The 14,773-nt window shown below is 33.9% G+C and overlaps 1 protein-coding gene across 2 annotated transcripts in view; it reads left to right on the top strand.

The window, feature by feature from the left end:
• Positions 1 to 14,773, top strand: part of LOC149796012 (uncharacterized) — a 316,657-nt gene that overhangs the window by 5,216 nt on the left and 296,668 nt on the right. The gene's annotated exons all lie outside the window — the stretch shown is intronic.

Raw genomic sequence — 14,773 nt, 5'->3', positions numbered from 1 at the left:
ATTGTTTAAGCATAATTTACATACATGTTGACAAATATGGTATCGCAACACAGTTCTTCACAAGTTTTAAAAGTCCTTCACCTACAAACGATTACAGGTCATCACAACTTGTAAACTTCCTTTATATGCAATCGATTAGAAATGTACATGGAAAGCGGCACATAATGTGTATGATTTCATGCCATTATATGTAAACATACACGTATCACGGAAAAGAGGCGGAACGGAGAGACAGACATACATTCGGCGACAAAGAGATGACATAAATTCATTACTGAATTTATAAATGAATAAATAATGATTGTTGCAGATATAGAAAATAGTACATACACAAAAAAATGCCAAGAACAATGGTTTGGAACTACAGTGATTAATTCAATGGAGTATTATTACTGAATACCTCATAATTATGTTAAGCGTTTTGTATCTTTAACAGATGTTTGGGATAAATCACATATGCGAATGTTAGCATTCGCTGTAAAGTCAGATGATCCCTATAAAATAGTTGCAGTTATTGGTAAATACAGATGATTTAGACATTGAACCAGATTCTCTCGATAACTTTTACAAATGACATAAATACTGAAATAGGTCTCTAATTTGAAGGACCAATGTATTTTCCCGTTTCATACACTATGTATTTTTCTATAAGTGTGGAAATACTTTGTTCCGAACAGACAGGATGAATGGAATGTAGCGTGGATTAACATATGCTTTGTGGTTGGACACATTGTAGGTTACATGCAACAAGCCATTCGCATTGATGGGAAAAATATAACTGAGGTGACCATTTCGAGTTTGAACCAATATAATTAATAGTCTCTAATTTATTAGTATATTTATCCTTTTCTATTTTGTTTCGGATAATGACGCTTTATTTGGGCAGTTGCTGTATTTTCTCCATTTACCCTATGTTTACTGTTACTATAGAATAATTAACAGACTATCGCACTTATCAGACTCCACTTTAGTATCGAACTCGATTCCTCTCTTTTGACAATCTGCTGATTTATAATCCAGCCGTGCAATGAAACGTGAGGCCCTTGTAATCACTTCGATTTATACCAACATAAATAATCCTAAAATGGAGCCTATCTATATAAGGAGATATAACAACGGAGTCTAACAGAGATAAGCTTTCTGTTACCCTTGTTGACTCAATTAATACAGCTTGATTGTCATTAAGAATCATTTCGGCACTGAGTAAGTCCTCGTTTAAACACCCATTAATATAATTTTATCACAGACATTAAAGTCCAGCACATTGATGCCATTCGGTGATGATACTGAAGAAGGACAGAATATTACAGACACCAGATACATCCCTACCCCTCTTACACATCTTTCTATCCCCATCTCTTCTAGATTTTGTCATAGCAGATTGGCACTTGTTATGAAAGCCAAAGGTTCTGAAATACAGACAATTGTACCTACGCCAGGATTTGTTCAATCACATCAATAGATTTGTGGAAAAGGTTAATTTAACGTATTCTTCAGTAATGACATTCTCTACATGAGTCTTTGTGAATGCAACGATGACGAAATCATCAAAATACGATGAGCAAAATATCTAATTAATAGAGAACTAATCTAATATTTAGATATATAAAGATAAAGTACTATCACTTGACAACGTAAATGAAGGAATGCAACTGTATGTGTCTGGTGACTGATACGGATGAAGGGCTTGGATTCCGATTAAGGTTTACATGTGTCTGGTGACTCTGATACGGATGTAGGTCTTGTATTCAGATCAACTGTATCTGTCCGGTGTCTCTGATAAGGATGCAGGCTTGGATTCAGATCAAGGTCTACAGGTGACCGGTGACTCTGATACGGAAGAAGGGCTTGGATTCAAATCAAGGTCTACAGGTGTCCAGTGACTCTGATACGGAAGAAGGGCTTAGATTCAGATCAAGGTCTACAGATAATATAAGAACTGAAAGCATCCATAATAAACACATAAATCAATATAAGACAATTAGGTTCATATTATTTATCATACCTGTGATACTACTGCCACGTAGACATAACTCTGATAATTCAACATTGCAATTTATGAACGGTACAAGGAGAAGTCAACGCAAAGTCTTTTAAACAACGTAATCATAAGCTGTATTATTATATGCTCATTGTTTTCTCCATTAACTTTGCATTGTCAAAATCATTCAATCTTTTACGATACTAAACTCGCGCGCAACTTCATATTGCACTCATAAAGGAACTACTTTCTATTGTAAACAAACAATGGAAGCAGATGCTAGCACTTTTGATTGGTAAACAAATCATGTACACTCGCGTAATAGGCACTTTAAGTTTTGGTTTATTAAATTTGTTTCTGAATGAAGTAAAGCATATGTTTCGTGGACTGCCACATACCAGCTGCATTGGTACATTTCGCGTTAATCTATTGATTCCAGATCCAATGGAAAAGTTGTTGCAATGTGCATTCATTCACAATATGACTCCAAATTTCAAGTGCTAATAGACACGCCATTTTCTTTCGAAAGTTATGTAGAGCGCGCGACTAAGTTCAAATTTATCTGGGCGGAGTTATGTGCGCAGTAGTAATGTTATTGTTATGTAATGATGAATCTGCGCTTGCGTATTTAGTTTGGAATATGGCTTACATTCAGTTACTTTGTTTCTTGTAGTGTATTTTGTTAATATAATTAATCATTAGGTAGAATAAGAAAATGAGCATATAATAAAAAGGTTACCGCATTTGTATGGGAAATATGGAATTCGTTTTGTCGGATGGATATACTGCACTCCCAAGTTCGTGCATTATTCCATCCGAAAAACTCATTTATATTGTCCCATACAAATACAGAAACCTATAAATATTGAGACTTATAAATACAGCCTGAGTAAAATTCAACCTTGCTTTAGCTAGAGTTCGTTCCGCACAGCATATTGAATGATAACCGAGTCTGTAGCTCGGTGAATATTCAGATTAACGTCATTAAATGTAGTTAAATGTAACTAATCTGTTTCGAGCACGAAGTATTTCGAAACCGTTAAAATAAACAAAAGGGTAACACATCTCGTTAAATACGTGCTACAACAGGGTGGTCTGTTTCTATCAAATTTGTCGATGCCTCCATGACCTGTGGAAGAGTCGATATGTTTACAAAAAATTGATCAGCTTTAATGTTAAATTATATTCAGTGTAATACAGCTGAGTCCTTTTGATATCGTTGCAGCATCAAATATGGACACCGAACAGTCTTTTTCGGCATGTCTGGAACGAATGGTGTTGCGCTGTATGTCAATATAAATTATATTTAAATCATTCGTGCACGAAACGAGTTCATTAATATTTAGCTACACTTCGAAAATCTTACGAGACAATTCAACGTGTAAAAGAGGCAGACATCATTCCATATGCTGTGCGAAACTAACTATAGGTATACATCTAGCTCTACAGAGAAAATGTTCAATCCTTACAATTCATTTCAAGCCGTGTGCAATTTATGCAAAACTCTGAATAATGACCGTCTTTTACAGGCCAAGGCTCAAACAAATAAATTATTAAATTACCTTTGAGTTTTTGCAGAAACGGCCTCGTTCGAAGCTATAAACAGAGATCACTCTGGTGTCTACGTGCGTGTTCGTACATCCGAGCTTAAGTTCGTCCACATCTTCGACCAATCTCGATGTCAAAGATTTTAGTTTCCTTTTATTTCAGCATCAGTTGTATATTACCTGGTTCAGATTTATTAATATAGCTCGGAGCGGGACCGAAATGTACCCATTGTCAGGTTCCACTTGCACACAGTACGCACTAACATGAGATGCTTAACGGACGACTGGATCGTCTATTTTTCATGGTACATACCTTATTGAAACTGATAAAATAAATACAGTTAAATGTTAAATGTAATTATAGCTGTTTCTGGTGGAGATGCGATGTGTAAATTCTAGTGTAAAACTCAAATCAGTGCCGCATTCTGTTCTCTGTAGACAGTTCCGTTGGACGAAAATCGGAGAGAGCATCCAATTAGTCTCTTCAATTCTAACTCCAGCCTTAACATCCTGCTTTACTGAAGTACGTTTAATCTGACACTCGAAAGAGAACGACTGCCAATAATGGTAACCCTGTCGACAAGCTGCTCAGATCTTAATTTGCCTGATGTGACACTTAGGTTTCAAGTTCACCGTTAACGAAATAAAATTCTTAAAGTCTTACAACTACTAGAACAATTCATCAAACATGTTGTAATGGCATCATCAGCTTACCGTATTTCCCTATTTTGAACTCCAGCTAACAAACGATATAGAACGATATAGAACAAAGTAGTTAACACAGACCAGCTGTAATATGTCAAATCACTGAAAAAGCAAATTAACGTGATATCTATATTTAATACTGATTTCAACAATAACATAACGTGATCGCTTTTTCTCTCTCTCCTCTATCTCTCTCTCTTAGCACCTATATCGACAGCAACATTACGAGATACCTCGACTTAGCACTGATATCAACTTTATATTTCGTCAGTTTTGACGAATGTATGTAAACTGAAACGTTCAAGTACTTGTATAATTTTTGTTTTGTGCTGAACGTTCTCAGATTGTTTTTGAAATGCAAATGTCCGTTATTAAAGACAAAAACACAAACAAAACAGACTGATATTTGAACACCGTATTTTGCCAGTGAAAAACTAGCAAGCATTATGTGTGAATCGTGAATATGTAAAATCATTATTATTAACTGAGTGAGATGTTGATAAAATTATATTGAGGTAAAATGCTTCATCATTTTAAATATCATTGTTTCAATAGGAATAACGTTGATTTTAAGGACTGCAGGGAACAATTGAAGACAGCGCCATCTACATTAACAGTGTAAAGATGCACCCGTATGAAGCACCTTTGTCAAAAGCTCGTGTTCTAGCAGTTAATTACAAACTATTTGTGTGGATTTATTTTGGTCTCTGTTTTAAAAGAGTATCAAAAGATAATTGTGGGAAGCGTAAAAGTTCTATAGAACATGTCTTTGCAATATCAGAAAAAGAAATATATAAATACACTTTTGGAACGCTTCATGAATCATACAACCGCGAAGCAATACATTAAATATGCCCTGATTTCACCTTTATAAGGTTCCAGTTTATGTGTTTGCGTTGTCTGTTGAAAGTGATCGTCACCTTTTCTCGGTTGCAAATCCGAAGCAAAATTATTAGTGGTTGCATACTAATATATACTCACATGCATAGATATACGCGAATATTCACAGATATTGACTCACAGTGGGCACTTACCATCAGTCGTATTATCATGCCTAGGTATATGGTTTACGCAACAGAAGGATTAACATGCAAGATAAATTACCTATACAGAATTTCTCTACTTGCAAAAGAAATGATCTATACATAATTCATACACATGCAATGAAAATGATCTATACATAATTAATATACATGCAATGAAAATGAGCTATACAGTATTCATACACATGCAATGAAAATGATCTATACATGATTCATATACATGCAATGAAAATGATATATACATAATTCATATACATGCAATGATCTATACAGAATTTCCATACTTGCATAGGAAATGAAACATGCAGAATTCCCATACCTGCTAACGAAATCTGACCGAGTGGAACATGATGCAAACTTTCTTCGGCATGATGCTGTTCTAAACATCACTATAAAGTGCCACACTGCAAACATCGTAGAGACATGAGTGAAACATTTTAAAAGTTATGTTAAAAATCCAAGTCAAACGCACACACGCACACACACGTGGTTAGTCAGTAGGGTTTTAAGACAATGCCTACGGGGGCTCTTCCCCTAATTTATAATGGTAACGGAAGCATGTTTCTCCTTCCTTTTAAAAAAAGGGCTCCATGAGGGATTTTTGTATCAACATATGTTTATATGTGTGCTGGCTTGTGTACGATTAGATGTGCATTTGAACAAAAGTAACTATTATGTTAAGACTGTCCTGAACAGAAAGAAGCAAAAGCAACAAATTTATAAATCTAAACAAATAGTTTAATTATGAAAATAGTAAAGTGAAAATGTGAGAGGAAATTACAGTATTATGAACTTAATCCTAAACAATCATAACAAAATAAAGTTTTATTCAAGTCCAAAATAGTCGAATATTCAAAATGAATTTGAGATTCTCGAATGCACTGTTCTGCCAATATTCCTGATGTATTCCAAATGGCCTTGTCGAGAACTCCATTGAATAATTCACAATACTCCTAGAATAATAATTTAATCCAATGAATGTTCTAAACAACTGTTTCCTCTCATATAATGTCTAAATATAACAATACACACGACTTCAGACTGATGTTACAAAACTATGTTTGATAACATCAGTCTAACGTAGGATGTATTGTTATGTTTAGACTGGCTAAAATGTCCAGCTCCACACACTTATATACAATCATTAGGGATGAAGACGTATTTTGCTATCACAAGCTACGAGACGTTTCGCAAATATCCCAGGTCGTAAAAGAACCACATGGCCTAACCCATCCAACGAGAAATAACACTTCTTCTAAGACCTCACATAGAATAACATTATAAATAGTATTGTTAATAATTATAAACACCTACGGCAACAACTAGTTCAAGGATCCTGCAATCCTAATATCTTAAAGTAAAAGTCTATACCCGTGTACAAATGTAGCTATCTTATATCTAAACTAAAGATTATCATTATACGTTACAGTCATAAACAAAAAATGCGCAAAATATAGATACAATCATGTACCAACTGGTTGAATTTGATGTTAGATGGACCTGTATTCATCAATGATTTAAAGAATATTATTGCTAACATTGTGTCACTATTAAAGACCGCTCCAGTAGCCTATTGGTTTGAATATCCGCCTGCGAGGCGGAAGGTCGCGGGCCGAGTCATACCAAAGACTTATAAAAATGGTACTAGCAGCGGCCTCGCTTGGAGCTCAGCAATATGATGTTAGTGTTAGGACTGGTCGGTTTGGCGGGTGTTACTGGGTGGGATATCATGCTAGATATCTGCGGCATGACGCCCCAGTGCTAGACATCACTATAAACTGTCACACTGCAGAAATCATTAAAGTTACGTTAGAAATAAACACACACACTCTCGTCACTATTAGAGATTATCTTAAGATATTTTTCTAGGATGCATAACTGCTGCCTACCTGTCTACGTGTTTGCAATGTACAAATTAAATTTCTTTATTAGAAATCAGTAAATGCATTGATGAAAAACAATTTCATTCGTCCCGCATGCAACAGAAAGAATTTTTCACGACAAGAAATAAAAAGGATAGTATCAATATTAACTTCTATTTATTCATTTGTTTACTAAGGACCTGAAACATGTAATGTAGGTATGGTCTTATAGTACTAATTACATGCTATAATTGCGTCATAATTTGTGCCAAAATTAACCTTATTTTACACTTATTTTTTTAAGTAGCACCTTTAAGAGATAAATGCATTTTAGGTATAACCTCTGAAATATACTTCATTCGTGTAAACACATTACCACTGGATGTTAACGAAAGGGTAAAATTACAAGACCACCGAGTAAAGAAACCATGGCAACGAAGGGATAAAACTAAATAAAGAATAACTAGTTAAGGAACTTAATTTAAAGGCTGCTTGTTGTTTAACTTGAGCTAATATGAACATTGGGCTGAAATTGTCTTCTGTCATTTATATTACTCTTGTGATATGTCGTTTCATTTACTGACCTTGTTTATTCGTTCAGATAATAAACAAAGGAATAAAGCATGTCAGGGTTTTTCCAGATCAAGACTGAGACGAAATCAATAGGATGAAGAAAATAAATTCACTCTTCGATTAATTTTGTGTGAGAGGCAGTTAATAAAACTAAACCCCATGATAATTATTTTCCTATGAGACACTGTATGCTTCACAATAATACAATGAGTGGTCGCTATTATTCGATGTCATCAGGTCGATTAGTGTTTGCATTTCAGCCCCAACTATAACACCTTGGGGCATTAGAAGGCAAAAATAAGAACAAGAACCGTCAAAAGCTGACATTTAACTGGCTCTTCTAAGGACCCTACCATGAAAATGTATGCCCGGTTCATCGTGATACTACAACCCTATTGACAGCAAACTGATGTAATATTTTATGAGTGTTAATTAGAGCTTGACAGGTTCTTATTTCGATCCTAATTAATGTTGATTCAATGCTATTACGCATTCCAGTGTTCGCTTTGTTCATAAAACACATCCATGCAAACAATCATATATGGAATAGCTATTGATTTCAAATAATCCCGAACAATACTCGTTTGAAAGAAATGATTCTTGAGAAGTCAGAAGCAGGACAGTCTGATTACAGACAGATTTGACTATAAGATTACAGTCTAGATTCCAAACTATATTCAAGTTTCGTTTAACAAACAATACTATGAATTATTTCTAGCTACAATACTGTTGTTTTCAATCTAAAGTTCCACTCTTAGCTACAATACTTCCCAGCACATTGCTTTATTCAGGTCCTAGGATATTATTATCATACGGCAGTGAAACCCTTTAGAAGGTAAATAAATAACAAAATAGGTATGTAGTATAATGGAAGAACGCTGATAAATTCCTTATCGAAACACAAGTAGGTGGGCACAGTGTAATTACATCCAATATCAGGTCTCGTTAACAGAAATTATTTTCCGACTGACCAGGCTTTATTTTGATCATGAGGTATAGCAATGGCGAGAGGATAACGTGTGACGTTTACCACATCAAGGCGTGTCTATTTTCCGATTGACCATGCGTTATGTTATTTGCATGACCATAAAATATCTAAATGGCGAGAGTAGAACGCAATGATATTGATCATATCAGGGGATTTCTATTTTTGTATCTGATCTTAAAATTAAGTACCCAAACTAAATTTGCTAGATTCTAAAAAGAACAAATATTCTCTTAAACTATAAACGTAATAGCTTTGATAAGCTACTAAATTAATTACTGTATGTCTCATTTTGGTGAAACATTCGTTACAAACGAAGGATTATTGAAACAAAGAACGGTATTGCAGATCAATTTTTGGCTTTGCGGTATTCCTGTAGATATACAGTTCGGCTACCAATAGTATAAATCGGCTTTCTTTATCTGTTCCTCACACTGTTAATTTATTTAACTTCAAACATCGCGGCAAAATGCACAGATGCCTTAGACAAGTAGCGACCGTATCCTTCAAAAACACTGATTTTAATTAATTGAACAATGTAGCCTCAAATAATTAAAGGTAAACTGAATTCTACTAATTTAAAATTACTCTTTTTTTTTGCTTATAAAAGCGCAACCCCATCGATTTAAAGTGTAAATCCGTAAAGTGTAACACCGACGATTGTACGTACAAAATTGCATATGCTGAGTTTTTGCAAAAAAGAATCATGAATGAATATGCAATTGATCACTGGCGTTTGGATACAATGATACAACAAGACACACCAAACATATTGAAGAGATTACGATGTGAGCGTAAAGTAGAAATAAGGATTAAAACTAACTGGCCGTTTTTGAACTTCAAGTCTTGAGGCCGTTCTTTTGGTAGAAAATATAGCTAACAAATTAAATGTCCGTGCATAAACGAGCACTAAAATATTGTTATTGATGGAATTCGATCTATGTATTTATTCAAGCGCATTTATCCTTATTGTGATAATAATAAACTTGAATATATCTGATGACAATAAAGGAATACTATTTATAAGCTATATTCTTATCATCAAAGCCTTTCGAAGCCAAAATTTTGAACTCTGTAAAGTGAAACTTCTCCAAACCAGACAGAGTCTGGACCAACCAATGTGACCGTTTTGTAAAGGTTATGCGCATATGGAAGTTTAATATGTATTTGAACGAGCTTTTTCAGACCAAAATAGTTTATCCGTTTGCTACAGAGGGTCCGCTTTAATAAGTAATACTTTAAACAAACATGCTATATGTCATGTTACTGATGTTTTCTGAAAGTACCGATTCCAATAAAAAAAATATCTTTGTTAAAATGGTTTTGTGTATGAATACGAATGCATATATCGAACAGCCTCATTAAATAAAATTAATGCAATCCAATCTTATCAGGTTTCAACATATATGTGGGTAAATATTCTGCCTTCATATGGTCTGATCAGGTCCAAGTACAATGACATTTGATCTCTCAGTTTCGCTTGTTATTCGATCATTTATATTCTTTATGAAAATGCTTTAAAACGGCATCCATAAGTTTCATGTAATTGATTCAAATAAAACATAATCACAAATGTATGAAGTACGGACAATTCTCAATGGTCTATTTGCTCACATGCAGTTTAGTTTGTCTTGTAAATTATAGTGCTCAGCCATCAATATACGTGCATGTTTGCAATTTCACTTTTGTTGTAATTTAATATTTCGGCCCTAATTAGTCGTTTGTTTCATGGTCAAGGTGTTAATACTACTTAGCATAAAAGTAATGACGCGTAATGTTTAGACTTAATTGAGCATTTTTTTGCATAGTCATGATGGTAGGGCATTTACTTAAATAGTCAAGATGGTAGGGCACTTGATTAAATGGTCAATACGATATGGCATTTTTCATAGTCAAGATATAGGGAGTTTGATTAAATGGTCAAAACGATAGGGCATTTGATTAAATGGTCGAGATGGTAGGGCATTTGATTAATGGTCGAGACGCTAGAGCATTTAATTAAATGGTCAAGACGACAGGGCATTTAATTAAATGGTCAAGATGGTAAGGCAATTGGTGACATGATCAAAGTGGTCGAGCATTTGGTGGCATGGTCAGGGCATTCATGTTATTTTTAATAAATATGATTGCAGGTGTTGTTCAGCCCTAATTGAACATTTGGTGGCATGGTCAGGGCATTCATGTTATTTTTAATAAATATGATTGCAGGTATTGTTCAGCCCTAATTGAACATTTGGTGGTATGGTCAGGGCATTCATGTTATTTTTAATAAATATGATTGCAGGTGTTGTTCAGCCCTAATTGAACATTTGGTGGCATGGTCAGGGCATTCATGTTATTTTTAATAAATATGATTGCAGGTGTTGTTCAGCCCTAATTGAACATTTGGTGGCATGGTCAGGGCATTCATGTTATTTTTAATAAATATGATTGCAGGTGTTGTTCAGCCCTAATTGAACATTTGGTGGTATGGTCAAGATGGTCAGTCATTTTATGGTATGGCCGAGACATTCATGCTATGTTTTATAAATACAATGACACAAAATGTAAAAATTCAAATAAACAATCAATACGCTGACACTTGAGAATAAATTTCATCTTAGGTTTAACAAAATATTGGTACGACTCTTGGTCATTAACTATGTAACAGCAAGAAACAAATCAACAAATAATTCAGTTTTCTAAGTTACAAGCTGAAAATTGAAGAGCTGCAATATTGTGAATTAAACCAAATTATCAATGTATGCCTTAAGATATGCTCCCATGTGTAATGTTACATGTATATAATGTTACGAGCTTATTGCAAGTTTTTAATGTCCTGATGTGCCAAAAGTCTTGAATTTCATGATGTGCACATTAATGCAATCTCGAATGTCGTTAAATGAGTTCTCAGTAATATAAAGGTAGTGCTTTTGGCTTTTCTTAATACTTCTTTTCATGACATCACGTTATCATTTGGCTGCAGTGTTCATTATAAGTTTGATTTATTCCTTTTTACAACTAAATGCCACGTAAGAAGGAGACTAACAACCAGTCAAAATCTGAGAAATTTAGCTTCCTTATATAGCACTGTCTATGCTGTACATAAGGTACATCTCACAGCAGGCAACGATTAAAAATCAACAAAAATTAATTTTAAAAAATCAAACCTCTGAATACACAATCTTGTACACGAATTCATACCTCATTAATAATATGTGCATAGTGTAGGTCCCATTAGTATATGCTCATACTAGACATCGTAAGTGTATTATGAACTTCTTTGCACACAAAAAACCAATGTACGCTTATTTAGTATACTATCTAAGTTTGGATTTTTAGATTAGTTTGTGAATGAAATGAACAAGTGATTTCGTCTGTGTGAAAGAAGAGATGATAAAGTTAACGATGTGGACGAGTTAAATGAGTCATAAATAAAACTTTCAAAAACAAGCGAGCAAATGAGCATGATATTCGCAATGCCAACAACACAGGTGACAGAAGCAGCATCTCAAAATACCATTCGCATCATTTAAATAGTTATAGTACTATTCGTAACGTTTAGCAAATAGAACGGTTCAGATTATGATGATTTCTCTCTATGGTCTATACATATAGCAAATAAAAGCATATTGAGGTCAAGGGCTATATCATATGTATCATTTGACAAGTCTGTCAAAATACTAAATTCGAAAATTCGAGAACAAATACAGCTGAAAGTTTTGGTAGGAAACTAAGATCATCAGAGACAATAATTCAAGACGACGAAAAAATATTATTTCCGCTGGCTAAATGAACTGTCAGACAACAGCTGCTTTGGAATTTTCCCTTTAACTATTTTGATATAATGTTACGCTAGCCATAGAAGACATACACGATGAGATAAAGGCCATATCTGGAGTTTCTTCAACAGCGAGCGAGCACGTGACCGGGCATAAACATGTCTTCTTAACTGGTAATAAATATAATTACATTAATCCATCTTCAATTTCCGCAAAATATACATTCTTAGTTAGCTCTGGAAATCGGAATGACATGACCCATGTCATGGAAAACATGATACACACCAAAATGGTACTGTTATTTCAATTACATTTCCAACTGATATCATATTGTCGTTACTGCACTGAATTATACAATAAATCCAGCCCATCATAAGCAGAAAAGCAGAATCGAGCTGGATTAACTATACGACAAACTCTATCCAATCCAGACCTACCACAGAAAGGTTACTCAATGAGCATCTATTCAAATGTGACTATAAATTTCAACTTTAAGTAAACCAAAGCAAGAATTTAAAAAACAAATTAATGTTAAGCAAGAATTTAAAAAACAAATTAATGTTAAGAGCGCGACGAAGATCAAAGTTCGCGGGCGGTGCAATGTGCTCATAAATATTGTTACAGTATATTGAGGAATGTACAGTTGTTTATTTATATTGAAATAATGAATGAGTTCAGTTACTTTTTTCTTGTAGTGTACTTCTTTATATGATTACGCCTTAGGTAGGAAAACGAAATGTGTATATATTAAAAAGGTCGCTGCATTTGTATGGGAAAATATCAACGAGCATTTTAGGAGTAATAATGCACTCCCAAAGATCGTGCAGTATTACTCCGATACAAAAATGGTTCCTATTTTCCCATACAAATGCAGTAATCAATTATTCTGCAAGCTGTTTGTCTTTCACTATGGAATGTACAAATTGGCCATACAATTAACCAACTTTCGTTTTTATTTCCCTTTCAAGTGCAAGTTCTGTTCTTGCTATTGCATTTTATACCATTCGATAACAAGATTTAGGCATGTGTAATCCAACCAATCATTCACAGTAAACATTATTAAAATTCAACATCGCAACATATGATTTCCTTGTGCTTTCATCTTATGTGTTGCATGATGGACAAAACTAACTGGCGGTCTTTGGATTCAGTTGACTCCTTTTAAATGTTTAAAATATGTCATCGTGTTTCACTGTTATTAAATTCTTAGTATGCAAACATTATTATAATTTTTAAACAAAATTACCTTATCCATCTCAATTTGGTTTGATTTTTTTTGTTTTTGCTGTCTCTATGGTAATTTAATTACTACAGACATTGAGGTATCTTTCATTAACATTACAGTAGTTACTCTGCACCATCATGCTTTGTTTCCTACTTGCATCCACATGAATATGTTTTTCTCATATTAAATCCAGTTTTTTGTGAGTAAACAGTAAATGTGCTATGGTTACCTCATAACAACCCACATTTATTTCTTAAAACATTTACAAAATATTATGGGTAACTGTATCATTTCGTTTGGAAAAGTATGTTGCAATTTTCCACTTTCAATGTTCCGTTGGCCACCTAGACATACATGTACTTATTTCTAATTTACATTCTTAATTAATGCTATCATAAGCCTAGCTCATTCGCCTTAGTTCACATTTTAATAATAAATTTATTTTAAATTAGTATTGGTAAAGAAGGATCTTTAGATTGCACGGGGTTTATGAATTTGTGTGCAGATTTACGAATATTTCGAAGTCAAAAGATAGTTGTTTTGTAAGTGTCAAAAATGTCACTCGACTCCATACGTAATTATTGGAATAGTTTACTGTAATCATTAACGAATTGTCTTATCTTGAGCTCTTCCTATTATGTTCGTCAAAAGTTATGTCGAGCTATCATCGCTACACCAAACCGTTCTTCAAATAAGTGATGGCATCTTTTGTGCTGTAACTGTAAACATAGTAGAAGGGGGATATTGTTCAAGTATTTAAATGATTCATTATATGGTTCATAATCAGAGAATTACGTAATATATAATTCCATACCAGTGACGTAGAGTTTATTTAAATAATATATCATTCCCTACCAGTGACATGGTGATTATTTAAATAATAATACTGTATACTTCTTTACAAGTGACTTGTTGATTATTTAAATAATATTGCTGTATCCTTCTTTACCAGTGACTTGGTGATTATTTAAATAATAATAGTGTATACTTCTTTACCAGTGACTTGGTGATTATTTAAATAATAATATTGTATAATTCTTTACCAGTGACTTGGTGATTCTTTAAATAATATATCGTATACTTCTTTACCA

This window comes from Sinohyriopsis cumingii, chromosome 7 (assembly GCF_028554795.1).
Source record: "Sinohyriopsis cumingii isolate HCF-2022 chromosome 7, ASM2855479v2, whole genome shotgun sequence".
Classification (NCBI taxonomy): Eukaryota; Metazoa; Mollusca; class Bivalvia; order Unionida; family Unionidae; genus Sinohyriopsis; species Sinohyriopsis cumingii.
The sequence above is the reverse complement of the archived record's forward strand: the minus strand, read 5'-3'. Positions and strand labels throughout refer to the sequence as shown.